General features: G+C 42.7%; 1 protein-coding gene across 2 annotated transcripts in view; it reads right to left on the bottom strand.

The window, feature by feature from the left end:
- The window catches only part of LOC127662780 (stonin-2-like), a 55,635-nt gene extending 36,522 nt beyond the window's left edge, over positions 1 to 19,113 (bottom strand). The window contains exon 1 of one of the 2 annotated variants that reach the window (XM_052154112.1): positions 19,054 to 19,113. The gene's annotated coding sequence lies outside the window, so the exon portion shown is untranslated. Of the gene's footprint in view, positions 1 to 10,888; positions 11,441 to 19,053 lie in introns of those variants that run through there. The other variant, XM_052154113.1, reaches the window with a different exon arrangement.
- Between the last annotated feature and the right edge of the window lie 8,837 nt (positions 19,114 to 27,950).

The raw sequence follows: 27,950 nt of genomic DNA, 5'->3' as shown, positions 1-27,950 counted from the left end.
GAAAAATTTGAATATCGTGCAAAAGTTCATTAATTTCAGTAATTCAACTTAAAAGGTGAAACTAATATATTATATAGACTCATTACAAGCAAAGTAAGATATTTCAAGCCTTTATTTGATATAATTTTGATGATTATGGCTTACAGCTTATGAAAACCCCAAATTCAAAATCTCAGAAAATTAGAATATTGTGAAAAGGTTCAGTATTGTAGGCTCAAAGTGTCACACTCTAATCAGCTAAACACCTGCAAAGGGTTCCTGAGCCTTTAAATGGTCTCTCAGTCTGGTTCAGTTGAATTCACAATCATGGGGAAGACTGCTGACCTGACAGTTGTGCAGAAATCATCATTGACACCCTCCACAAGGAGGGAAAGCCTCAAAAGGTAATTGCAAAAGAAGTTGGATGTTTTCAAAGTGCTGTATCAAAGCACATTAATAGAAAGTTAAGTGGAAGGGAAAAGTGTGGAAGAAAAAGGTGCACAAGCAGCAGGGATGACCGTAGCCTGGAGAGGATTGTCAGGAAAAGGCCATTCAAATGTGTGGGGAGCTTCACAAGGAGTGGACTGAGGCTGGAGTTACTGCATCAAGAGCCACCACACACAGACGGGTCCTGGACATGGGCTTCAAATGTCAAACGTCTTACCTGGGCTAAAGAAAAAAAGAACTGGTCTGTTGCTCAGTGGTCCAAAGTCCTCTTTTCTGATGAGAGCAAATTTTGCATCTCATTTGGAAACCAAGGTCCCAGAGTCTGGAGGAAGAATGGAGAGGCACACAATCCAAGATGCTTGAAGTCCAGTGTGAAGTTTCCACAGTCTGTGTTGGTTTGGGGAGGAATGTCATCGGCTGGTGTTGGTCCACTGTGCTTTATTAAGTCCAGAGTCAACGCAGCCGTCTACCGGGACATTTTAGAGCACTTCATGCTTCCTTCAGCAGACAAGCTTTATGGAGATGCTGACTTCATTTTCCAGCAGGACTTGGCACCTGCCCACACTGCCAAAAGTACCAAAACCTGGTTCAATGACCATGGTATTACTGTGCTTGATTGGCCAGCAAACTCGCTTGACCTGAACCCCATAGATAATCTATGGGGCATTGCCAAGAGAAAGATGAGAGACATGAGACCAAACAATGCAGAAGAGCTGAAGGCCGCTATTGAAGCATCTTGGTCTTCCATAACACCTCAGCAGTGCCACAGGCTGATAGCATCCATGCCACGCCGCATTGAGGCAGTAATTAATGCAAAGGGGCCCAAACCAAGTACTGAGTACATATGCATGATTACACTTTTCAGAGGGCCGACATTTCTGTATTTAAAATCCTTTTTTTTTATTGATTTCATGTAATATTCTAATTTTCTGAGATTCTGAATTTGGGGTTTTCATAAGCTGTAAACCATAATTCTCAAAATTATATCAAACAAAGGCATGAAATATCTTACTTTGCTTGTAATGAGTCTATATAATATATTAGTTTCACCTTTTAAGTTGAATTACTGAAATTAATGAACTTTTGCTCGATATTCTAATTTTTCGAGTTTCACCTGTACTTTGAAAGGCAACACGGTCAACCAGGCAAAATCCGATTTGGAACGCAGAAAAATGAAGTAAACACGTCCTTAAGTTGTTATTTATGATTCAGGGAGTCATTTATTAAACTGCTAAACTGATTAATAATGCGTCTTTTTGACCGATTCATAAAACAAATATTCCAGGATGCCTATATAAAATTACGAGCTTCACATTTCTGACTTTAAACTCTTTGCAAATTGGGCTCATGCACTTCCATTTTAAGTGTCTCCCTGGCCTGTATCCTTGAGTTTTGCTTTTTTAAAGAAAAGGAAGTTGAAATAAAAAAAATGTTTGCATTATGTTGACTGCGGTCTATTGAGAATAACTTGTATTGAACCCAGAATATTCCTTTAAAATCCCAATTGCAATATATGTTTTTTGTTGTTGTTTTTTTTACCTGTGCAGCAAGTAAACACAAAGCATTAGAAAGATATGCTAGTTATTGTGTTAACATTAATTTCTCAGTACCCGGTCTCTTTGTTTAAGGCTCCCTCCTACTTCTCAGACTCCAACAGACTTGGGCATTGGCAGTCTGTCAGTTATGTCAGTGGTGCATGCGGGCATCCACAAGATATGTCCACAATATTGGGGACGTTTGGCAGAGCATGTCGGCTGTACTTTCTCACTGTCTCAAATCTCTCCCACGCACCTCCATTCGCAAGCTCAAGATCATGCATATCGATGACTTTAACTTTCAGACAGTGCATAATTTCCTTCGGTCACTGTGCACAGCCATCCTGAGTTTGCCTCATACAGTCTATGTGTAATGTCTCACCAAAAAACATGTGACTAGGAGTAAAAATAAACACAATACAAATCATAAAGTAAAAGTTTTCCAAAAGCATATTTGCAATTTGCGTCAGTAGCTTGGGAGACCCGGGTTTGGATGCCACATTGAAACCAGGAAGTAATCGCATAATCTCATCATCAGTGATAAACGTAATCCAGAGGTTGCATTTTCTTTCCTCTAACATTAAATTTTTACTCCACTGACAGTTAGGTTTATGTCAGTTCTAGTTCCGAAGCAAGCAATGGTCAGGGTCAGGCTATCCATCCAGGTCCAGAAATGCAAGGAGATAAAGACAGTTATAATCTTTGTGGTGGTTCAGCTATACATCACGCCACATCTGGACTTCAGGGATTTGTGGTGGTCATAGTCCATGCAACTGGATTCATGAGTAGTGGCGATCATGTGGTGTTAACAGCACTTACATTTTGATGTTCAAATAAGGTCAAATACCAGAGGTTGTGTGGTCATATCATACATTTATCTAAATAAAATCATTGCATTTCAACCACAGCAGACTGTTCTCATAGTGAAATTGGAAACAGTAGGTTAACTTTCTTCAGCTGTCTGTGCTTACTGAAACACTGCCCCTAGTGATCAAAGCAGTAACTGTTTATGTGTGTATGGGCACCAGTGAGCTCCATTTTCAATCTGAAATGTCCATGGAGCGAGTTGTGAAGCATGTCATTTTCAACTGTACATGCTGTAATTCAGTGAAAAGGAATGCATATTTTATAAACTGTACCAACCAACCCAAAGCCAAAACATAAACCTAACTGTCAGTGGAGTAAAAATTTAACGTTAGTGGGAAGAAAATGCAACCTCTGGATTACGCTTATCACCGATTATGAGATTATGCGATTACTTCCTGGTTTCAATGTGGCATCCCAACGCAAATTGCTTCAGGTTGTGCCACAGGGAAAGGTAAACACACTGGAGCAGATGCAAAAATGTCTGATAGGAGATGCTGCTTGTCGGTGAGAAGGCATAATGTGGGTGATCCTATGGTATCTGAACTCTCAGACTTCCCGTGTGATTATCATGTTGACAAAACAGGGAAAATAAAGTGGCTAGAAAAGCTTTACAGAGCCCTCAGAATAGAAATGTGCATCCGCCAAATGAAGGCCTGTTTTGATGCAGTCAGCACTTCTAGTGTAGTTGTATAAGATATAGCTTTGTTTTTTGTCATTCTAGCCACACTAAATCCTAATTTATACAACAGAAAAAAGCTCATTCCTGAATGAACGAAGCCTACATTTATTCTACGTTTTGTTTACGTCTTGTGGCTATACTTTTGAAACCGTGTATTCTGTATATTATCGTTTATGGACCCATTCACTTCCAATGTAAGTGCCTTACTAACTATGATTGTTGCTTTTTTTATTATAATGGGACGATTTATTTATTTATTTGTGGTATTCAACATCATGCTACAAATGCTGTCAATTGAGCTAGACACTTAATGAACCCGAAACATTCCTTTAAGTTGTTGTTGTTTTGAAAACTTTACAGTATATTGTAGGGTTGCAGCGGTATACCGGTTTCACGGTATACCACGGTTTGAAAATTGACGGTTATCATACCATGTACATTTGCTTATCTACGGTATTGAGAAAAAAATGCAACCGGACGGAGATTCTTACATGCGCGTGCGCATCACCTTTCCTTCTCGACTGTCTGTCAGACTAGTCAACTTGCGCCACACACACACATGCAGCAGATGTCAGAGAGAAGCGAGGCGAGGGGGTCTGACATGAGTGTGTGTGTGTGAGTTAAAGCAGTGTTTCTAAACTGGTCTATTCGGACTGGGTCACGGACAGCAGGGAAATAACAATGCCATGGTAACTTCTCCCATTTAAGATATTTCGGCGGCCGCCCAAGTGATCGAGTATTTACCTGCCGAGGCAGATTGTCAATTTGAACCTCTCAAACAGTAGCAGCCCTGACATGCCAAACAGCACTGAGGAAAAGAGCAACACTGTGCTATGCGCCCAAAAAATAAATACATAAATAATTACACACCATCACCTTTACAAATTTGTTTCAGGATTTTACATGAGTAAAAGTAACAGTTTCATATGAAATAATCTAAAGGTAGAATCTATTAGACCATTTTATATCAACAGTGGCAGTTGAAGTTAAATGTGGCAGCGGGGGCGTGGTCAAGCGCCCGTCCGGGAGAGAAAAGCGGTAAGGGCGCTCACACCTGAGCTAAATGATGACTAACACCTGTGTCTGATTGCAGTAACATGAGGAGACTGGCATAAAAAGGGCAGGAGCGACGGAGCACGGGAGAAAAGAAGAAAAGACTGTCTCTGCATACCCTTTAAAGAAAAGATTAAAAAGACTTACCCTTTAAGTTGACGCTGGTTTCCTTGTACTGTTTTACATTGGTGCAGAAACCCGGGACCATTTTTTTGTGATGGAACAAGGTCAGCCCCATAGAGTCCTCCCAGCTGGCGGAAATCCTCCAGTCCCTCAGCTAATCTCCATCAAGGCCACCAACAATCCCTGCTTGAGCTCCGGCAGGATCAAGATCGGCGGTTCTTCGAGATCATGCGGGCTCAGGCAGAGGACCGACTACGCTATCCGGAGCCTCCTCAGCCAGGAGGCTGCGTCAGCCCCAGCCGCGACCCCGGACACCACGCTACGCTGCCCCGCCCATGTTACAGAAGATGGGGGTGGCAGATGATCCTGAGGCCTTCCTCGACCTGTTTGAGAGGACGGCTGAAATCTGGGGCTGGCCGCCCGAACAGTGGGCAGCCCGTCTAATTCCTCTCCTGTCCGGGAAGCACAGCTCGCGGCACAACAACTGCCAGCGACGAACCTCCTGGCTTACTCTGACCTGAAGAGGGCCATTCTGCAGCGGGTTGGTCGGAGCCCGGAAGAGAATCGCCAGCTCTTCCGGAGCATGAAGCTGGAGAAGTCCGACCGCCCGTTTGCGTTTGTTCAACGGCTCGGGACGCTTGTCGGCGGTGGCTGCTCGCGGGGGACCGCGACGTCGAGGAGTCATCGATCAGGTGGTACTGGAGCAATTTACGCAAAGACTGCCCAGGAGAACGGCGGAATGGGTCCAGTGCCACCGCCCGGCGTCGCTGGAGGCAGCTGTTCAGCTCGTGGAGGACCACCTGGCGGCAATGCCGAGGGCAGATGAGCCCTCCCCCCCTCTCTCTCTCTCCCCTTCCCCTGTGTCTTCCCCTGCTTCCCCCCCCCTGTTCCCTCTCGCTCTGCTCTCTCCCCAGGGCCCGTTCCTGCCCCCCCGCAGGCGTGGAGGATACATCAGGCCAACTTCCCGGCCGTGGGAGAACCCGCCTAACCCTTCCCCGTCCTTCAGCCGCTCTCCTCCTCAGGTGGTGGCGCCCGCCAGCACGGGTGCGGCCGTGGCGCCTGGGCCGGTCTGTTGGAGGTGTGGAGACCCGGACCACTTCCGGGATCAGTGTCCGCTGATGGAGGTGGGGACGGTGGTGCGGGTCTCCGATGTCCCGCAGGCTGCCCCCGGTCGGGCTGGAGCGTACGGGTCCCGGTAAGGATCCAGGGGGTACATACCAAGCATTGATGGATACCGGCTGTAATCAGACCACCATCCACCAACGCTTGGTTCAACCCGGGCTTTGGGCACAGCTAAGCGGGTGAGGGTGAGGTGTGTGCATGGGGATATTCACAAGTACCCCATGGTGACTTTAGCAATCAAATTCCGGGGAGAAAAACATAGTGTGGAGGCAGCGGTTAGTTCCCGCCTCACCCATCCGCTAATCTTGGGTACTGATTGGCCGAATTTTAGAAATGTATTAGAGGGAGTTTGTGTGGATGGGTCCTGCATGAAAGTGAAGAGGTGTGTGATGTGCGATGCTTTGGCAGGGGAGGCGGAGCCGGGGCCGTCCTCGGCTGCTCCGAGTGACGAGGGAAGGGGCGAGGGGGTCACCCCTCCTCTCAGGGAGTTTCATCCCGCAGTCGCGGGATGAAACCCTTAAGCACGCCTTTGACCAAGTGAGAGTAATCGATGGTCAACAACTCCGGCCGGGTGTCGCCATTTCATATCCGTATTTTTCACTTATTAAAGATCGGTTATATAGAGTGACGCAGGATGCTCAAACAAAGGAGGAGGTGACACAATTGTTGATCCCACGGAGCCGCCGGGAAATGGTTTACCAGGCGGCTCACTATAATCCTATGGCCGGTCACCTAGGGGAACGGAAAACACTTTTCCGTCTAATAGCCCGTTTCTATTGGCCGGGCATTGGCGGCGACGTCCGCAGGTGGTGTGCGGCGTGCCGCGAATGTCAGCTGGTAAACCCACCGGCCACCCCAAAAGCGCCTTTGCGCCCCTTCCATTGATCGAGGTTCCCTTCGAGAGAATTGGAATGGACCTCGTCGGGCCATTAGAACGGACGTCACGCGGACATCGCTTTGTGTTAGTCCTGGTGGATTACGCAACGCGATATCCGGAAGCAGTGCCTCTGAGCAACATCTCAGCACGCAGTGTTGCCGGGCACTCTTCAAGATAATCTCCGGTGGGGGTTCGAAAGAAATCCTCACCGACCAAGGCACTACGTTTATGTCACGAACACTTCGCGAACTTTACTGAATTATTGGGCGTTAAGTCGATTCAGCACTAGCGTGTACCATCCTCAGACGGATGGACTGGTGGAACGATTTAATAAAACACTCAAAAATATGATTCAGTAAATTCGTGCACAAAGACGCTAGGAATTGGGATAAGTGGCTGGACCCCTGTTATTCGCGAGTACGAGAGGTCCCGCAAGCCTCCACGGGATTTTCCCCATTTGAGCTGCTGTACGGACGACGCCCACGCGGGGTCCTCGACGTCATCCGTGAAACTTGGGAGGAGGGACCTTCTAGTGCCAAAAATGAAATTCAATACGTTCTTGATCTTCGAGCAAAACTCCACACACTGGGGCAATTAACACAGGAGAATTTGCTCCAGGCTCAAGAACGCCAACGCCGGCTGTATGACAGGGGTGCTCAGCTACGGAATTTGCACCGGAGATAAAGTGCTTGTATTACTCCCAACATCGAAGCTCAAAATTACTCGCCAAGTGGCAAGGACCCTTTGAGGTCACACGACGAGTAGGGGACCTCGATTATGAAGTTAAACGTACCGATAGAGGGGCGCGCGTCAAATATATCACCTCAACCTCCTGAAATTGTGGAGGGAAGAGGCGGCCTCTGTGACGTTAGCAACGGTAGTTCCGGAGAGGGCGGAGCTCGGACCGGAGGTAAACAAAGCCTGCGATCCTAACACCCGGTTCCTTGTGGAGACCACCTCTCACCACGCCAACTCGCAGAGGTTTCCGAACTACAAAAGGAGTTTGCAGACGTGTTCTCTCCTCTACCGGGCCGTACAGACATCATACAACACCACATCGAGACCGAGCCAGGCGTGAGTGGTACGTTGTCGCCCTTATCGCTTGCCCGAGCATAAAAAGAAAATAGTTCGGGAAGAATTGGACGCGATGCTGGACATGGGAGTAATAGAAGAATCTCACAGCGATTGGTCCAGCCCGGTCGTCCTTGTTCCCAAGAGCGACGGGTCTGTACGTTTCTGTGTGGATTATAGAAAAGTCAATCGCGGTGTCTAAATTTGACGCGTACCCAATGCCCCGTGTTGATGAACTGCTCGATCGGTTAGGTTCTGCTCGGTTTTATTCGACCTTGGATCTAACGAAGGGTTATTGGCAGATCCCCTTGACACCAATATCCCGTGAAAAACGGCCTTCACCATGCCGTTCGGATTACACCAATTCGTGATGCTTCCTTTCGGTTTGTTCGGGCACCAGCCACGTTTCAGCGCCTCATGGATAGGATCCTCAGACCGCATACTGCTTACGCCGCTGCTTATCTAGATGATATCATCATTTATAGCAATGATTGGCAGCGGCACTTGCAACATCTGAGGGCCGTCCTGAGATCGCTGCGGCGGGCGGGCTCACGGCAAACCCGAAAAAGTCGCGCTGGTTGGGCGTGTGGAGGTACGGTATCTGGGGTTCCACTTGGGTCATGGCCAGGTGCGACCCCAAATTGACAAGACCACGGCGATTGCGACTTGCTCTAGACCCAAGACCAAAAAGGGGGTGAGGCAGTTCCTGGGGCTGGCTGGCTATTACAGATGGTTTGTACCTAATTATTCGGATGTCACCAGCCCGCTGACTGACCTTACTAAAAAGGGGGCTCCAGATCCGTTCCAGTGGTCAGAGCAGTGCCAACAGCCGTTTACAGAGATTAAAGCTGCACTTTGTGGGGGCCGCTTTTGCATGCACCTGACTTCTCTCTCCTTTTGTTTTGCAGACAGACGCTTCAGACAGAGGGTTGGCGCCGTGCTCTCGCAGTTGGTGGAGGGAGAGGAACGCCCTGTGCTGTACATTAGCCGAAGCTCTCCTTGAGGGAGACTAAGTACAGCACCGTAGAGAAGGAGTGTTTGGCCATCAAGTGGGCGGTCCTCACCCTCCGATACTACCTGCTGGGGCTGAGCCTTCACCCTCTGCTCGGATCACGCCCCACTGCAGTGGCTCCACCGCATGAAAGATACGACGCCCGGATCACCCGTTGGTATCTGGCCCTCCAGCCTTTTAAGTTCAAGGTGGTCCACAGACCGGGGTGCAGATGGCTGCCGCTGACTTCCTCTCCAGAAATGGGGAGTGGTAGGCAGGCCGGATGACGCCCGGCCTGAGTCGGGCGGTGGGGGTATGTGGCAGCGGGCGTGGTCAAGCGCCCGTCCGGGAGAGAAAGCGGTAAGGGCGCTCACACCTGAGCTAAATGATGACTAACACCTGTGTCTGATTGCAGTAACATGAGGAGAGCGGCATAAAAAGGGCAGGAGCGACGGAGCACGGGAGAAAATAAGAAAAGACTGTCTCTGCATACCCTTTAAAGAAAAGATTAAAAAGACTTACCCTTTAAGTTGACGCTGGTTTCCTTGTACTGTTTTACATTAAAGTTTCAAGATCTGTGTCAGCTAGTATTTATTTTTCATATACATTAATTTATTATTATTATTATTATTATTACTATTATTTAAGGCTAGCACACTGACCTAACCATGGTAATGAGGAGCCTTTCCTTCTGTGTAATATGTGTATAAATATTTAATATTAGGTAACCAACGGGATAATAATGGGCCCATATAAGTAAATATGCTCTTCAATTTTTAAAAGGGGAGAGACAACTTCCTGTAGATTTTGACATCAACAACAAAAATAATGTCACTTGATGCATGTCCTTGTACTGGAAAACCATGAACATAACTATACAACATAAAAGGAAATGCAACCCAGGATACATTAAATACAGGTTATGTTTAATCTTTGGCAGGTCGACATTTGATGTCCAATGTAAAATCTGTCCTAAAGCAAAACCAGTTGATAAGCACTGAGTTAAAGGTACAGACAGGAGCAGTCTGGCTGTGCTGTCGCGCACCTACAGTATATATTAACTGTTAATAATCATAGGACATTACTTAAAAGCTCACACAGCTGATGTTATTTTTCATTTAGTAGTTAATTTAACATGCTATGCTAACATGCTTTGGTTATATAACATATTATAGTTAAATGCAATTTTTTTATCATGTTTATAATTCTGTTTATTATAATTCTGTTAGCTTTCTTATTTTTTCTATTTATTTTATTTTCAAAAGGGAGACTTTTTTTTTACACATACTTCAATAAAATAAATGGTTTCAAGTTTCAATTATAATAAAGTGTTTGCTCATGTGCCATAGAGGGAGTCTCACAAAAACTCAGCCCAGCACCAAAGACAACGGAGTAGTCCAATTTTAATAAACTAGCCTAGACCCCCCATACCAATACAGGGCCCTATAAAATCCGTTTTATTTTTTCCCAAATTCCGTTTTATTTTTTCCCAAATTCCGTTTTTTTCCATTTTAATTTTTGAAAATTCCGTTTTTTCCGTTTTAATTTTTGCGAATTCAGTTTTTTTTTACCCTTTACTGTTATTTCAGTCGTAAAAAGAGTGTGCTTTTAATGTTAATGATTAAAATGTACACAAATAAAACAGGAATGCCCTTAAATTTATTGAGGTAACAAACATCACATTTACTCAGTACTTTTACTGCATGATGCAACATAACACTGCACTCTAAGTACTAACAAAACATTAATGATTATGAACCAATCGTTATAAATAAAAGTGCTCCATTAGATTTTTCTTTCAATTAAAAAAATAGGACCTCTGAATTTCAGAATTATAAAGTATTTCATAAAGAATCATCTTTTACATACAGTACATTAAAGTGCATCAAAAACAAGGCAAAATACAGCAAGTACTCCCTGAGTTATACAATTAAAGTTGACTTTGTCAACATGTAACAGACAAAAACTTTTGATCAAAAGTAAAGTTGTAGGACTAGTTAATCCTTGTGAGCTAACTTTCTTCATTTAAGCTTCCCACCTATCAGAAACATCGCCATTGAAATACATGATTGCCAGCCTCTTTGTATTGAGTTCAGTGAGTGTCTCTCTCGAATGTTGACAAAACTTGCAAAACAATAGTTCACCTGACACGTAAAAGTCACGAGGGAACTGCTCGGCTCTGTACTCAGGGCTTAGCGTCGTGTTTCTCAACTTTTTCGCCGAAAGCGGAGCTGTGGAGAGCCGCTTCGCCATTTTTTCATTGTTTTGATGGGGGAGGGTGAGGGGGAGCTGAAATGACGGAGCGGGAGGGGTTGTGTCGCCCAGATTTGCGTCCCCCGGTGTGCATTTCCCCCAGACGTACGTTCTTCTCCCACACAAAAACAGAATTTCATTTCAAATGTAAAAATTCCGCGAAATTCCGCGTTTACACCAGATTCCGCGATTCCGTCCGCGATTCCGTGATCGCGGAAATTATAGGGCCCTACCAATAGTTCTCTACTTTATTGCAAGTTCACAAAAAACTGTTTACAGTACAAGAAAGCACACATGAAAAACACCATAATCTCCAGACGCTCTACCAGAAAGCCCCGCTGAGCTCATTATTCAGTCATAGCAGTTCCAGTTCCAAAACAAGTAGAACAAGTAAAACAAATATCAGTAACTGAATCCATGTACAGGTAAGAAGGTCAATCCACACGCTCTGACTGATGAATGCAGCTAATGAAGGACATGTCCCCCAGGATCAGTGTATCACGTGCCCCCAGGTAATATGCTGAAGCCTGTGTATCAAGATAAACGGTGTTGACCTGTGTGCTGACAGCTTTGTGATTGCGCTCAGGATTTAATTTCATCGCACGTAAGGTGAAACTGAAAACATGTTCATCAAGAGGGGCATTCAAGTTATTGTTTTGTGTTAATTGCATTTTTATCATTTTATAGATTTGGCCAAAAAGAATGAGTGTTATGTCACTGAACACTATACAATTAAAATACCACAGTCAGCATACCATCATAAGGGTATGTTTACAAGGAAAGGTAGAATTGTGGGAAGGTTTTACAGTCCTTTCGGGGACAACATTGTTTTATACACTACCGACCACTTTATTAGGAACACCTGTACACCTACCTATTCAAGCGATTATCTAATCAGCCAATTGTGTGGCAGTAGTGCAATGCATAACATCATGGAAATAAGGGTCAGGAGCTTCAATTAATATTCACATCAACCATCAGAATGGGGGGAAAATATGATCTCAGTAATTTCGACAGTGGCATGATTGTTGGTACCAGATGGACTGGTTTGAATTTTTCTGTAACTGCTGATCTCCTGGGATTTACATGCACAAAAGTATCTAAAGTTTACTCAGAATGGTGCCAAAAACAAAACGCATCTAGTGAGTGGCAGTTCTGTGGACAGAAAACACCTTGTTGATGACAGAGGTCAACAGAAAATGGGCAGACTGATTCAAGCTGACACAAAGGCTACAGTGACTCTGTAGTGATTATAGTGAGCAGAATAACATCTCAGAATGCACAACACGTCAAACCTTGAGGAGGATGGGCTACAACAGCAGAAGACCAAGTTGACCACTGGTTGGGGACCACAGTGTTCCTAACAAAGTGGTTGTTGAGTGTATAATCTTAATTAATATCTAACATGCCAAAGAGTGCATGGTCTATGGTAATAGGTGTAAATAGATTTTTATATATGCGTTTACTAAAGCAGGCACCACACTAGCAGATTTTTCTAGTGATTTTCAGGTGTGAGCTTCATTAAAATAATCATTAACCAGGTGGAGGGAGACAAAGCATGCATTATTGTCTGTCAGCAGGAGGTTGATAATCACTTGACCGTCAGGACTCCCTGCTAAATTAATGGCTTCAAAAACTGGAGGAAAAAAAAACATCCAGCTTGGTTGAAAAAATTGTTCTGTCACCACGCGGGGTCTTGTGCTCTTGTCTAGTGACCAGTGTGCTGCTTTTACTGAAGAACTGACTAAAGATTTGAATGTTTTCATCACACTGAATATCAGAGTGATTCTGCCACCAAGCCACTACACTAAAATTACATCCAAAATCGGAACCCCAACTGTCTGTTTTTATTAAACGTAATTTCTTGCTGCATATGGACATATGCATTCTACAAGCCTTGAGGGGATAAATGCCCAATCACGCACTTTCTCAAGATTAAGTTACTCCATGAATGGCATTCTAAGGACGTTTTCACTCCTGGTCTGTTTGGAGCATTTGTTTCAGAACTTGGTGGGTTTTCTCCCTTGATTCAGTTCCTATATGCATATATAAACACGGTAATCACACTCAGATCAGTACCAAAAGAATCTGTCGAAGACCACCACGACGAAGATTAAATATAGGTCAGCTCATCACTGTTGTTCATCATCAAAACGCAGATATAACCTTCTGATGGCAATATTAGATATAGGTAGGATAGATAGGATCTTCACGCTTCACTCTTTTGGATAGTGGCAGAACAGAAACAGGTAGGAAACAGAAACATTTTGACAGATAAAAACGTTGCTTCACTCTTTCTATGTGTACAGTATGTGTGTGTGCAAGTGTGCGGGCGCGAGAGGGAGAGAGAGAGAGAGCTTCGTGACCATGAGAACAGGTACTTTTCAATGCAGAAATAATACAAAAGCAACTAATGGCTGCTAAAATTAACCACAATGGAAATGTTACAGTTTTGGTCCATTTTTAAATACTCCCTTATAAAAGTATGTGTGTGTCATATATCCGCCTGAAGAGAGCGAGATCTCAGCAAAACAGTCCATATGTGTGACACCCTCGGCCAAAATAGAGCTGTTCGCTAGTGTGGTGCAGACTTGGTTCACCCAAAAATTCTAATTCTCTCATCATTTACTCACCCTTTTGACATACCAGATGTGTATGACGTTCTTTCATCTGCTGAACTCATTTGAAGATTTTTATAAGAGTTTCTCATCTCTTTTGGACCACACAATGCAAGTGAATGGGTGCCAACATTTTGAAGATACAAAAATCACATAAGTCAGCATAAAAGTAATCCATAAGACTCCAGTGGTTTAATCAATGTCTTCAGAAACAATTTGATAGGTATGGGTGAGAAAGAAATCAATATTTAAGTCCTTTTTACTATAAATTCTCATCCGTGTTCAGTCTGTATCCACTTTAACCTGTTGATGTGCACCCCCTTTTTGAGCACAAACCATGAAAATGACAAACCTGAACTTAAATGGTTGTATTTACGGGACCCTTTGGATTATGGACACAGTTGTAGTATCTTTTGAAAGAAGACAATTTGGGCTTTATTCAGAATTAACAGAATTAATATATGTTGTTATTTTTTAAAGTTAGAGAACTATGAAATTTATAGTAAAGGAAATATTTTGTGCTGAACATGTATTTATAATAAAATAAAAAACAATAATAAAAGTGCCAAAACAACCCAGAAATACAATGTTCTCAAAGCCACAAGTCTAAAGAAGTTATATTTCTAATTTGAAGATGATCTAACAAACAATTAGGCTCCTGCAAGCTTTTTTTCTGTGTAAATCGCTGGAAGCATACAAAGTAAAATTAAGGCTCCGCCTCTCAAATTCAACACAATCTCTTACGGCACTGCTTGGCTATTGTGAATGAAACAATGCCGCATTTTTAAAATAGACTTTGGAAATGGGCTTGTTTTGTTTACGAAACTCTATTATATAAGATAATATACAGTTCTACAACATGAATGCTGCTCAGATTGCATAGTTTGTTGAAGAACGACGACGAAGGGTAATTCTTACAGGCGAGATCTCATGTAAACAATGGAGAATATATCAATATTTCTCAGATTTACTTTTATGGACAAAAAGTGCTATTGGATGTTATACAATGAACCCTTGTCATGGACAATTGACCCAAGTGTGGCGAATTGGATTAATCTGGTGATCGCGATTTCATAATAAAGGTATGAACGTCCGTTTTGATATTGCATATTTTCATTTGTACTCCTGGCACAAATAAACAAATTGCTGTTTCTGGAGCATTGCTATCTTGAAACAGAGATCCTGGCTCATTACAGACCCGTTTCAAACCTGCTGTTTTTGTCTAAAGTTCTGGAAAAAGTTGTTGCAGCCCAACTTCACAATCACCTTCACATCCATAACATATACAAAAAATTTCAGTCTGGTTTTAGAGCAGCACACAGCACGGAGACAGCTCTGGTACGCGTCATGAATGACCTACTTATGACTGCAGACCAGGGCTCACCATCTCTCCTCCTCCTACTGGACCTGTCGGCTGCCTTTGACACCGTGGATCACAACATCTTGCTCCACCGTCTCCAGTTTGAGGTTGGACTCTCAGGGACTACACTAAGCTGGTTCCAGTCATACCTCACAGGCAGGTTGGAGTATGTGGCTTTAGGACAGTCCCAATCATCACCCCACATGGTCAGCTGCGGAGTGCCACAAGGGTCTGTCCTCGGTCCGACCCTTTTCAACATCTACTTACTGCCCCTTGGTCACATCATCCATAAACATAAAGTTTCATTCCATTGTTACGCAGACGATACACAATTATACATAAAAATGGACTCCTCACTCCCCTCAGCACTGCCGTCTGCACTTCAGGTTTGCCTGGAGGACATAGGGGCATGGATGTCTGACAACTTTCTTCAATTAAATAGCAGTAAAACCGAAGCCATTCTGATCGGTACACCACACCAAACCCAGTCCTCCTCCCTCAGCAGTATATTCATTTTTGGTCATCACACCGCCCTGTCTACCTCTGTTACAAACCTCGGAATCAGATTTGACTCAAATCTCGCATTGGACACCCACACCCACAGAGAGGAGGTGCAGCGGCTGACGAACTGGTGTAGAGCCAACAACCTGTCCCTGAATGTCGACAAAACAAAAGAGATGGTTGTTGACTTTAGGAGAGCACAAGGTGAACACACTCCGCTGAACATCGACGGCTCCTCTGTGGAGATCGTCAAGAGCACCAAATTCCTTGGTGTTCACCTGGCGGAGAACCTCACCTGGTCCCTCAACACCAGCTCTATCACCAAGAAAGCCCAGCAGCGTCTCTACTTTCTTCGAAGGCTGAGGAAAGCACATCTCCCAACCCCCATCCTCACTACATTCTATAGAGGGACTATTGAGAGCATCCTGAGCAGCTGCATCACTGCCTGGTTTGGGACTTGCACCGTTTCGGACCGCAAAGCCCTGCAGAGGATAGTGAGGACAGCTGAGAAGATCATTGGGGTCTCTCTTCCCTCCATCAAAGACACTTACAAAAAACACTGTATCCATAAAGCAACCAGCATTGTGGGCGACCCCACACCCCTCACACAAACTCTTTACCCTCCTCCCGTCTGGCAAGAGGTACCGAAGCATTCGGGCCCTCACGGCCAGACTGTGTAACTAACTTCTTCCCCAAGCCATCAGACTTCTCAATACTCAGAGACTGGTTTGACACACACGTGTCCTGAGTTGCACTTTAATAACTGTCACTTTATAACTGTCTGCTACCTCAATAACTGCTATGTGCATAGAACATTATCTCATAGTATGTTATGTTTACATTTTAGAAACTGTCATCTTTTTGCACTACTGAGTACTGGTCGGCGCTGCACTGTCTATTGTCCTGTTCATTGTCAGTAATTTGTTGTACTGTCCTGTACTTTTTGCACATGTTTGCACGTGCACTTTATATAGGTATATATAGGTAGTTTATATAGGTATTTTATTTCGTTGTGTAGTCTCATGTGGTCCTATGTTGGTCCTTTGTTGTTTTTATGTAGCACCATGGTCCTGGAGGAACGTTGTCTCGTTTTGCTGTGTACTGTACTAACTGTATATGGTTGAAACGACAATAAAAACCACTTGACTTGACTTGACACATCCGCCACCTCTGTAAGGTCTCCTTCCTCCACCTTAAAAACATTGCCAAACTCCGCCCTTCACTCTCCCAACCGGATGCTGAGAGGTTGATCCATGCCTTTGTCTCCTCCAGGTTGGACTATTGTAATGCCCTCCTCGTCGGGATCCCTGGCAGAAGCCTGCAAAAGCTCCAGCATATTCAGAATTGCGCTGCCCGGGTCCTGACGAGGAGGCGCAAATACGATCATATCACACCTGTCCTGAAATTCTTACACTGGCTGCCCATCCAACACAGAATTCAGTACAAAATCTGTCTCCTTACCCATCAGTGCATACATGGAACTGCCCCTGCCTACCTCACTGAACTTCTCACACCACAAAACGCCACACGAAACCTCCGCTCATCTACCTCTACCTCTACCTACTGCCTGTACCAACCAAGGACTAAACTCTTCTCTATGGGAGACAGGGCCTTTCAGGCAGTCGCCCCACGACTCTGGAATGCCCTCCCAGAGACCCTAAGGGTTCCACAAACTGTGGAGGTTTTTAAGAAGGGCCTAAAGACATTTTTATTTCAAAAGGCCTTTTAACTTTTATGATTTTATTTTTATCTTTCTGGTGTTTTATTGTTATTTATTGATTTTGTGTTATTTCTCCTGGAACTGTGTTTAAATTCTTTGTTACTGTAGCACTTTGAGATTTAGTTGAAATGTAAAGTGCATTATAAGTAAAATTTATTATTATTATTATTATTATTATCGGATATCAAGGTTGAACCCTTAGACCTTTGAAAAGATGTATCATTTGTTAACATTAAATTACATATAAAGAGGTTAAAGTATATATTAAATGTAAACAGAGTGACGTCACTCCCGAGTGCGAAAAAATATTTATCAACAAGTTAACTTTCATATTCTTGTGTTTTTGGTGATTCACATTCTTCATGCATATCGCCCCCTACTGGACAAAGATAAGAATTTCTAGCATAAAAGAACTTAAATATTGATCTGCTTCTCACCAACACCTATCATACAACTTCTTAAGATATGGATTAAAACACTGGAGTCGTATGGATTACTTTTTGATGCCTTGTTGGCACCCATTAAATTGCATTGTATTGAACTGAGTTGAAATATTCTTCTAAAAATCATCATTTGTGTTCTGCAGAAGAAAGTCATAAACATCTGGGATGACATGAGGGTGAGTAAATTATGATAGAATTATTTTTTTTGGTGAACTAACCTTTAAGGTTTTCTGAGTGATATTTGTGCAGTGCAATGCAACGCAATGCAATTTATTGTAAGTCTTAGCAAGCAACACTAATTAGATTATATTAAGAACAATAGATGTGAATGGGAAATCCCAACAAGTATATATTATCTACAGTATACAGTTTACTATAAATACATATACTGTACATACAAGGTTGAGTATGTTTGTGTCTACACACAAAAGGCAAACTGTAACAGCCCAGGTCTGGCAATGACTCAGCAAGAGAATTGTTAAACCTGCCATATAAGCCACACACAACTATACAAATCATCTGCATACTTTTCCAAACATTTTCAGAATCCTATACTGAAGTTCACACATCTCTGACTGAACACCTCTTACAAAAATGGCCCATGGTATCCACAGCTTCTTAAAATAAAACTGTGGTAACTTGATTTTAGTGACTACTATCGTAAAAACAAATTAATTGAATTGACAATTCTGAAAACTTCTTACATTTACTAAGGTTTTAAAGTAGAAACAATAACTGTTTTTATTAGTCAAAAGTTTGTAAAAAAGTCACCAGTTTTGAAGAGTGACTCATCAAAATATTCATAAATAGGGATAGCTTCATAAATATCCAAACTTTGTAAGAAGTTACAAAGAGCAATCAAAACTCATGCATTATTAAATTGTAGCAGACTGCAGAGACTGAAACATTGAGTGCTGTGACTTGTTTTTATAGTTCTGTCATTTTCAGCAAGAAGCATTGAAGAATAACACTCATTGTCTCAAATTACACTCCCATATGAACATTTATTTTAATAATCCTAATTTATGATGCCACATCAATAATATGTTGTTGTCAAAGGTCAAACGAGCTGAGTAAAGCTATAACAGTAACAACTAGATAGGCTATAGCTTATATTTTGCTTATAAAATCTACTTCACACAGAAACCTAATCTATCCTTGTGATCTGACATATGATAAACATGTCAACTTTTTGCCACGTATTATACAAATCCTGCTTCCAATGTAAACAAAGCGCACGCGCTAACAACAACCTGTTGCAACATAATTTCTCAGTAACTTATGCAACTTAAACATAATACCCTAAATATAAATCCCCAAATAAATGTAAGCATTCTGCAGTCAAATAAAACGAAAGTATTGTATAAAACACCGCGACGACAGAGAAAACAAGTGCATTGGAATATTTACATACCGATACCGTGTTGTTGAGTCTAGCAGATTGTACCTCTCGCTCACTCCCGGTGAATCCTGCTTCGCTGCCCCACCTTACTCGCACCTGATTGGACATCTGTAGCAGCGCTGTTCGATGCCCCACCTCAGTTGAAGCTGATTGGATATATGAAAAAGCGCTGCTTCAGATTTCTAATCAGGCGCGAATGAGATGTGGCATGGGGAAGATTACCCTTATCCGCACTGTGAACGAGAATAAAAGAGTGCGCCTATGAAGTTATCTTTGCGCGCCAAAAAAATCGTGTTACTGATTGTCTTTAAGCTTTATATTAGATTGATTTTTATGTACTATATAAAGGATCTATATGACATCAGCGAAATATAAATGAAGTTAAATTGGACATTTTGTGTTACTAATCCACAGAGTATGCCAGGATCTTTGTCTGGACTGAAAAGTGGGCATGTCATGGATTTACATACATTAATGTATTAAACGTCTAATTAACACATTGTTTGCACACACGTTGCGCCATCTGTTGGATGCACAAACTCATTTTTATTGTGTGTTGGCGTGTCTGTGTGTTTTCATACAGGAGTGAATGAGAATATTAAAAATACCTCACAGCTAAATATATAAATAAAACGAGAAAATCTATCTTGATACAATGAATGAACAGTTGAAGCGACATTTTTTTTATTTTTTATTTTTTTTTGTAGAATATCAATTTGTCCTACAAGGGGCGCCAACGCTTTTTTTAACGCTTACCATTTGAATAAAAGGGACAGTTCACCCACAAATGAAAATTCCCTTATCATTTGCTCACCCTCATGGCATCCCAGATGTGTATGACTTTCTTTCTTCAGCAGAACATAAACGAAGATTTTTATACAAATACCTAAGATCGGTAGTGAATGGTGATTTTTTTTTAGCACCAAAAATCACATAAAGGACACATAGAAGTAATCCATATGACTCCAGTTTTAAATCCATCTTCAGAAGCGATATATGTGTGGGTGAGAAACAGAACAATTTTAAGTCCATTTTTACTCTAAATATCTACATTAACTTTCACTTTCAGATGTGAAAGTGGAACTAAACAGGCTCCACATGTGACTTTCAGATGAAAAGTGAAAGTTAAGGTGGAGATTTAGAGAAAAAAGGACTTCAATTTGAATATGTTTCATACCCACACCTATTATGTCGCTTTTGAATATATGGATTTAATCACTGGAGTCTTATAGATTACAATGTTTCCTTTATGTGATTTGTTGGTGCTACAAAGGTCTGATCACCATTCACTTGCATTGTTTTGACATATAGAGCTGAGATATTTTTTATGTTTGTATTCTGCTGAAGAAAGAAAGTCATACACATATGGGATGGCATGAGGTTGTGTAAATAATAAGATACTTGTTATCCCTTTAAGAGCCATCCCTTTAAGAGCCATATATTTAACTTTTTTTTCCTACCTATTTTTAATTGCCATTAAAGCACTGAAATTATGGGTTTGGAGAATGTTATTGCTTTGGCTATTTTTACCATCCATCCATCCATCCATCGTCAACCGCTTATCCTGTGTACAGGGTCGCGGGGGGCTGGAGCCTATCCCAGCTAACATTGGGCGAAAGGCGGGGGACACCCTGGACAGGTCGCCAGTCCATCGGGCTATTTTTACATTAGTTGAAATTTACCCACCAGACCACAGGGACAACAGATACCCCCAGAGTTTTAGCTTTCTGTCTTTGATATTGATCATCAATCTACATCAATATCATATGAAACCAGGTATCTGAAACATTGTTTTCACCACACCGCTATCTGTCTGTGTGATCACTACGGCCTCTGACAGCCGTGTTAAGGTTTCAGGCTCTTTGAACCCATTTCTGTCTATCAACCTGTCATGCTTTGAAAAAGCCAGAGACCTTTTCCCAGGAACCCAGTGAGGGAAGAGAATAAGAAGGTAAAAAGTAAACACAAAACAACTTTCAAGTCATCACATCTGTCATTGAAAAGAAAAGATTTCTTTTTAGTAGCAGAAGCAGGGTGATTTCTTGCGCTACATATGTGAAATGGCACAGACCTTGCTGAGCTCCATAACGAAACTGTTCACTCTCTCTGCTGTCTGTGTTAGCACATTGCATAACTACTAGTGATGCCTGCGCAGTCTCTCAATGTTGCCTGGGACAGCAGGTGTCTGCCCTCCGGTAGCCCCGCATCTGAGCACAGAGGGTTTTTTCATCTGAGAATACATGCAGAGTAAAATGTTTTGCTCAGAGGTTACTTCTTCATAGTGCAAGAGACTTATTGGAGTTCCCAGCTCCATGTTTCATTTATAAGAGGTACAGTATCTTCTAAAAGTCCTTAGAACCATTGATAAAAATTGGATAATCATAAAGTAAGAGAACAGAACTATAACACGAATGTGTACAGCAAGTGCAGATAATTTGGTCTTGGAAGACTTTGATGAGAAGTTCATATGGAAATCTCAGGCTTTTCATTGCAGACTTTTGGCATCTTGGCAAATATGAACACAGTGTGAGACATTGTTGAGATCTTTTCTGAAACTATAGATTACAAGGTTGTTTCTCTCTCACACAGAAAAAATAGATTTAAAGAGGTCATGACATGCTTTATTAATGATTTTGAATATGGTCCTTGAATTTCACTTATAATGTATAATTCCCACCCTCATTCTGATTCTCTGTCATCGCTACTTTGCGGGGCTACAGAGGTGAGAACATATTAGACTTAGATGTGATGTTGTGGAGGCTGTCAGATGCAAATGTCTACCACAGTGTGACATCACAATGACAAGGAGGTAGAGAATGAGTAATTTTGGCAGCTTGGTTTCAACAAATGCTCTTTTTGTAGTGAGGAGAAAGTTTTGAGTTCTGAAATGTACAGTATGTTTTTATAGTACAATAAACTCTTACATGTGAAAAGATCAAGGGAAATTTAGCAAACAGTGACCCCTTTAAGCAAAAGTCTCTTTTACTCTAAAGAAAGATCTGAGACAAAGTTGATACTTGAAATATGAGTACCCCCAGGGCCTTCCTCGCTCCGCCCACAGAACCTTACGCAGCTCCGCCCACTCCCCCAGAGACAAGTCCTCCCGCGGCTCCGCCTGCTCCCCCAGATACAATTACTCCCGTGGCTCCGCCCACTCCCATAGAGACTCCTCCTTCTGCGGTTCCATCCAACTTTCCAGTGCATCCTCCAGCAGCTCCACCTCCTGACTCTCAAACTCTGGCTCTTCCTGCGGCTCCACCCACTTTTCATCCTGAAACTCCTCCTCTGACTACTCCGCCCACTCCATCTTTGGACCCATCTCCAGCTTTGCCACTGGGATCTCTCCCTACTCATGTTGCTATGCATTTGGATCCGTCTATGGCTCCACCTCTTAAGTTTCCACCTCCTGAAGCCAAACTGCCAGACCCTGTTCCCTTCCTAGAGCTGCCTCCGGCCTCCTGACCCTGTTGCAGCTCTGTGGCTGCCTCCTGACCCTGTCCCTGCTCTGTGGCCGCCTCCCAGGCCTCCTGACTATGTCCATACTCTGTGGCCGTCTCTCAGGCCTCCTGTTCCTGCTCTGTGGCCACCTTCCAAGATTCTGACCCTGTCCCTGCTCTGCGGCCACAACCCAGGCCTTCTGTCCCTGCTCTGTGGCCACCACCCAGGCCTCCTAACTCTGCCTCGGCCCTGCGGCCACCTCCCAGGCCTCCTGACCCTGTCTCGGCGCTGCAGCCGCCTCCCAGATTGTTTCCCTTGGTTAGTTTGTCAGTTTTTGCATGTATTGTATTATGCTCCGTGCTTGCTTCCCCGTGTATTGGGTTGCATTTTATTCTGAGTTAGTTGGTTTATTCTTTTGTAAATAAAGCTGCATATAAATCCTCATTCTTTGCCTGCCTCATCACAGTATGTTGGCAAATTTTAGCCCAACACTGCAACATGGTCTCAGTTTTCACTTTTATGCTGACGATACCCAACTCCAATTACCCGCACTTTTATACACCTGGTACTTCATGCACTAGAAGCATGCATCACTTACATTAAAGATAGGTTAAACAAAATTTTTCTCCAACTAAGACTGAATGAATTATTTTTGGACCCCAAATTGTGATTTCTAAATACTCTATTTTCCATTTACATTGATGGACTCTGTGTTAAACCTGATAAATCATCAGTAACCTAAGCATCACATCAAGACCCTTCACTCAATTTTGAGCCCCATATCAGCTCCATAGTTAAAACGGCTTTCTACCACTTTCATAATATAGCTTGCCTAATGCTTAATCAGCAAGATGCTGAAACTCTGGTTCACTTCATCATGTCACGCATTGATTATTGTAATGCCCTTCTCATTGGCCTTCCTTCTAAAAGCATCTCCAGATTTCAATACATTCAAAACCCAGTTATCACATGCACTTCGCTGTTCACCACATAACACTCATCCTATATAATCTGCACTGGCTTCCTGTCTCAGCCTGTATTCACTATAAAATCATCTTACTGACCTTCAAACCTCTTCATGGCTTTGCTCAAAACTACCTCTCGAAACTGGACCTCTGACTGTGCCTTTCTCACTGTACTGTATCGTTTTATGCTCTCCTCCATGAGTGGCAGATCTTTTGCTGTCATGGCTCCCAAACTCCCACAGTCCCTTCGATACATCACATCCAAAACTCACCTATTCTCACAGTACTACTCTCCCTCTTCCTCTTAATTTTATATGTTTTCTCCCTCTAATTACTCAGAAATGTATATTATCCCTGTATTTATTCTCTTAATGTTACTCTGTATTTGACAATATTGTCTATTTGTTTTCTGTACTTTTTTCTTTCCCTTACCATTGATTATAAAGTGTCCTTGTGCTGTGGAAAGGCACTATATAAAATAAAATTATTATCAACATCATCATCATCATTATTATAATTATTATTGTCAAGATCTTTATCAGCACTAAAAGACTTAAAATGTTTCCATTTGCTTTCCATTTAATGCCATTGTTGTCTAGAAGAAACGAACAAGAGATTAAAGAGATCTCATTTTCGAGTCTTGTTTCTTTTCTGTCCTCTCAACCCATATTTTACTTCTAAAACAGAACGTTCTTGCCACCGACACTGGATGAGGTGAGATATCTCAGACCCAAGAGGAGTCTGGCTGCTCTATTCACATGGTCCCTAGTCGCTTATCCATTCCACATGCTGGTAATATATCCCCTCTGGTTAACCTACTTGCATCACATTTAAAATACCATGGGCTTCAGTGCATTACTCTTTTCTTCTTTTGAATGAGGGATTCACGTTGATCTCAAACCCTTGCCACTCAATAACAACCATAACAACAACAAACAATTGAGGTAAGTCATGGCATCCGCTAATCATATTGCTTCCTGCATTGCAGGTCACATGTTTACTATAGCTTCTTCTTTCAGCAGTGAGGGGTTTCCATGTGATAAATGTAAGGAATTAGTCAGGCTGACGGAGAAGGATTATGAGTTTGAACACACATCCGAACTCTAGTGGAGGTTAGTGAGATAGAGTAGCCGGTAGATACTGTTTCGGATGCGGGTAGTACAGCGAGCAACACACACACAATTTGGTTCTGGCTATAGAGCCCCTGCAGCAGGGCATTTGGGTGACGTCTCGGCAGTATACTTGCTCAGAAAAGTGACATCACTCTCCCGTTTCTGTAAGGGTTTCTTATCAATTCTCCCCACTCAGTGGTGCACCCACTGATAATCATTTCAAAAGAGCCTTGGTCATAGGTGATTCTATTGTAAGGAACGTAGACATAACCACTATTGATAAATGCATTTCCGGTGCCAGAACATCTGATATCAGATCAAATTAACAAGTGCTGGCTAATGCTAAACATAGATTTTCTAAAATTGTTATTCATGTCAGCACTAACAATGTTCGTCTTTGCCAGTCGGAGATCAATAGAGATAATGTTAAAGAGGTGTGTGAACTTGCAAAAAAGATGTCAGACACCGTAATATGCTCTGGCCCCCTCCCTGCTCGTTGTGGTAATGAGGTTTATAGTAGATTAGTGTCACTGAATGGCTGGATGTCTGAGTGACCGGAGAATAGTATAGGATTTATAGACAATTGAAACAGTTTTTGGGGTTGACCAGACCTGCTAAAGAGAGACGGACTCCATCCCTCCAGGGAAGGTGCCATTATCATCTCTAGTAATTTTGCTCATAGTCTTAATAGTGATAGCATTTGACTAAATACTCAACCAAACTGGTTAATCCGAATGTCTGCTAGCTGCCTTGAGACGTCACACAGGTCACATAGGTCACATAAACAGGAGTGGTGGTGGTGTAGTGGCTAAAGCACAGGGCTGTTAATCAGAAGGTCACAGGTTCTAACCCCACAGCCACCACCATTGTGTCCTTCAGCAAGGCACTTAACTCCAGGTTGCTCCAGAGGGATTGTCCCTGTAATAAGTGCACTGTAAGTCGCTTTGGATAAAAGCGTCTGCCAAATGCATAAATGTAATGTAATGTAAATGTAAAAACGTAACACATAGCGATTGTATCACCTAGATATCATATAGAGACTGTGTCTGTTATCCGAACTACCAAACACAAACCCCTTGAAAAAAAATTGCTTTAAGCTAAAACTTGAAAATAACAACAACAAAAAAAAGAAAGGAAGATAAACATCACATAAAGGTAGGGCTGGAAAGGTTGCATGCCACCACCACGTGAGGTTTGGAAGCATGAATGATGAGCTCTATGCACTTTGCTAGTTTTAATATTTGTTTGTGTCATAAACAGGTGATATTTGATACACCCTGTTCCATAACTATTCTATGAAGACATTATGTAAAAAGGATTCAAAATCCTCGGGCTTTGGAGACATTAAAAGACACTTACATGCTCAAGCTAAAGCCCCTGAGAAGCAGGCCAAAAGCCTGGGACTCAATTTGGCCAGTGAGGTGAAAGAGATTCAGTGTCAACTGTTGAACATGTCAGCAATGCTGACGAAGGTCATTGCTGAATTGGAGGATCTTGCTGTAATGTGTCGATCGATCACTGCCATGAAGACGAAATTCACTGAGTTGGTTACAAGAGTAGCAGATGTTGAGAAACGGATCAATTATATGGAGTCAGCGGAGATTGGAGGGCATCTGGGAAAAGCTGGAAGACCTTGAGAATCATAACAGGCGAAACAACGTCCGAATTGTTGGAATTCCTGAGGAAAAAGAAGGCAGAGATATGTTGAAATTCCTAGACGAGCTCTTTACATTTACATTTATGCATTTGGCAGACGCTTTTATCCAAAGCGACTTACAGTGCAATTATTACAGGGACAATCCCCCTGGAACAACCTGGAGTTAAGTGCCTTGCTCAAATACACAATGGTGGTGGCCGTGGGGTTAGAACCAGTGACCATCTGATTAACAGCACTGTGCTTTAGCCACTACGCCACCACCACTCCATACCCGAGTACACCAGCTCTTCCCGAGTCTGCTCAATATAACAGGCCATACGCTGGAAATCGAGCAAGCTCACAGAGTTCCGGCTCAGAGATCCACGGAGGAAGACAGACCCTGATAAATTCTGGCCAAATTTCTGAAATCATCCAATAAAGATCTTTTGTTGCATGAGGCTAGGATTAAAGGAAGGCTTTCTTGGAAGAACCACAACATTTTCTTGTTCCCAGACATTGTGAATTCTATAAGAGAGAAATGCAAGAAACTCTTACATGATGTTCCCAGCCAAATGAGAATAGATACTAAGGAAGACTGCAAAATATTGACATGCCCACAACAAACAATGTCCTTCATAAAGTCAATGGAATGAGTAAGTCATTGTGTGATACTCTCGATGCAGCCAAGTGTGCCTGAATCACTGAACATTCACTTGACTGTCTGAGGAAACTGAAAGCCTTCTTTGTTTCTTTTTGTGTTGGTTCCGCCTAGCAGCTGGAGATTGTTTTGTGGAATAATACTCCTTCGGGACAGTTGGCAGATTAATCTGCATGCTCTTTGTGCTTATGCCTCCTATTGGATGGAGTTTGTTTTGTGGAATATTCCTTCCATGCATTGGAGTGATTAGGGCATTTGTTGTACTCATGTACCAGCCAAGTGGGCCTGACTCACTGAACATTCACTTGACTGTATGAGGATACTGAGTGCATTCTTGTTTCTTTTTGTTCTGGTTCAGCCAAATGGCTGGAGTTTGTTTTGTGGAATAACACTACTTCGGGACAATTTGTGGATGAAGCTGCATGTTCCTTGTGCTTATTCTCATAACATCATCCCTGGACTACTGTAATTCCCTATACTGTGGCCTGCATCAAACTGCGATCTCTCACCTGCAAATTGTCCAAAATGCTGCAGCGAGACTTCTTACCGGAACTAAAAAGAGGGATCACATTTTTCCTATTTTGGTGACTTTACATTGGCTTCCTGTAAAGTTTAGAATTGATTTAAAAATTGCTGTTTTTGTGTTCAAGGCTTTATCTGGTGTTGCACCAAAATACATTAGTGACCTTCTGATCCCTTACTCTCCCCAAAGAGCACTTAGGTCTAGTAATCAGCTTCTCTTAACAGTCCCACATTATCACTGAAAAACTAAGGGTGGTCGGGCCTTCTCTGCTGCAGCACCTAAACTTTGGAACAGTCTGCCCGTAAATGTGAGGTTTGCTCTTCACTAGCCTAAATCGGCTCTTAAATCTTATTTGTTCTCTCTAGCTTTTGATTAAGACTACTTTTAGGTTTTATGTCGATGTATTCCGATTGTATTTTATTTATTGTGTATATATTGTACTGTGGAGCGGAGGGGGGCGGGGCCGGGTCGGAATATCGCGCGCTCGGTCCCCAATCGGCCTGATGAGGCACGCGAGGGATAAAGGCGGCCGGTGGCGATTGTTCGAGAGAGAGAGAGAATTACGGGCATGTCCATC

This window comes from Xyrauchen texanus, chromosome 22, assembly GCF_025860055.1.
Source record: "Xyrauchen texanus isolate HMW12.3.18 chromosome 22, RBS_HiC_50CHRs, whole genome shotgun sequence".
Taxonomy (NCBI): domain Eukaryota; kingdom Metazoa; phylum Chordata; class Actinopteri; order Cypriniformes; family Catostomidae; genus Xyrauchen; species Xyrauchen texanus.
The sequence above is the reverse complement of the archived record's forward strand: the minus strand, read 5'-3'. Positions and strand labels throughout refer to the sequence as shown.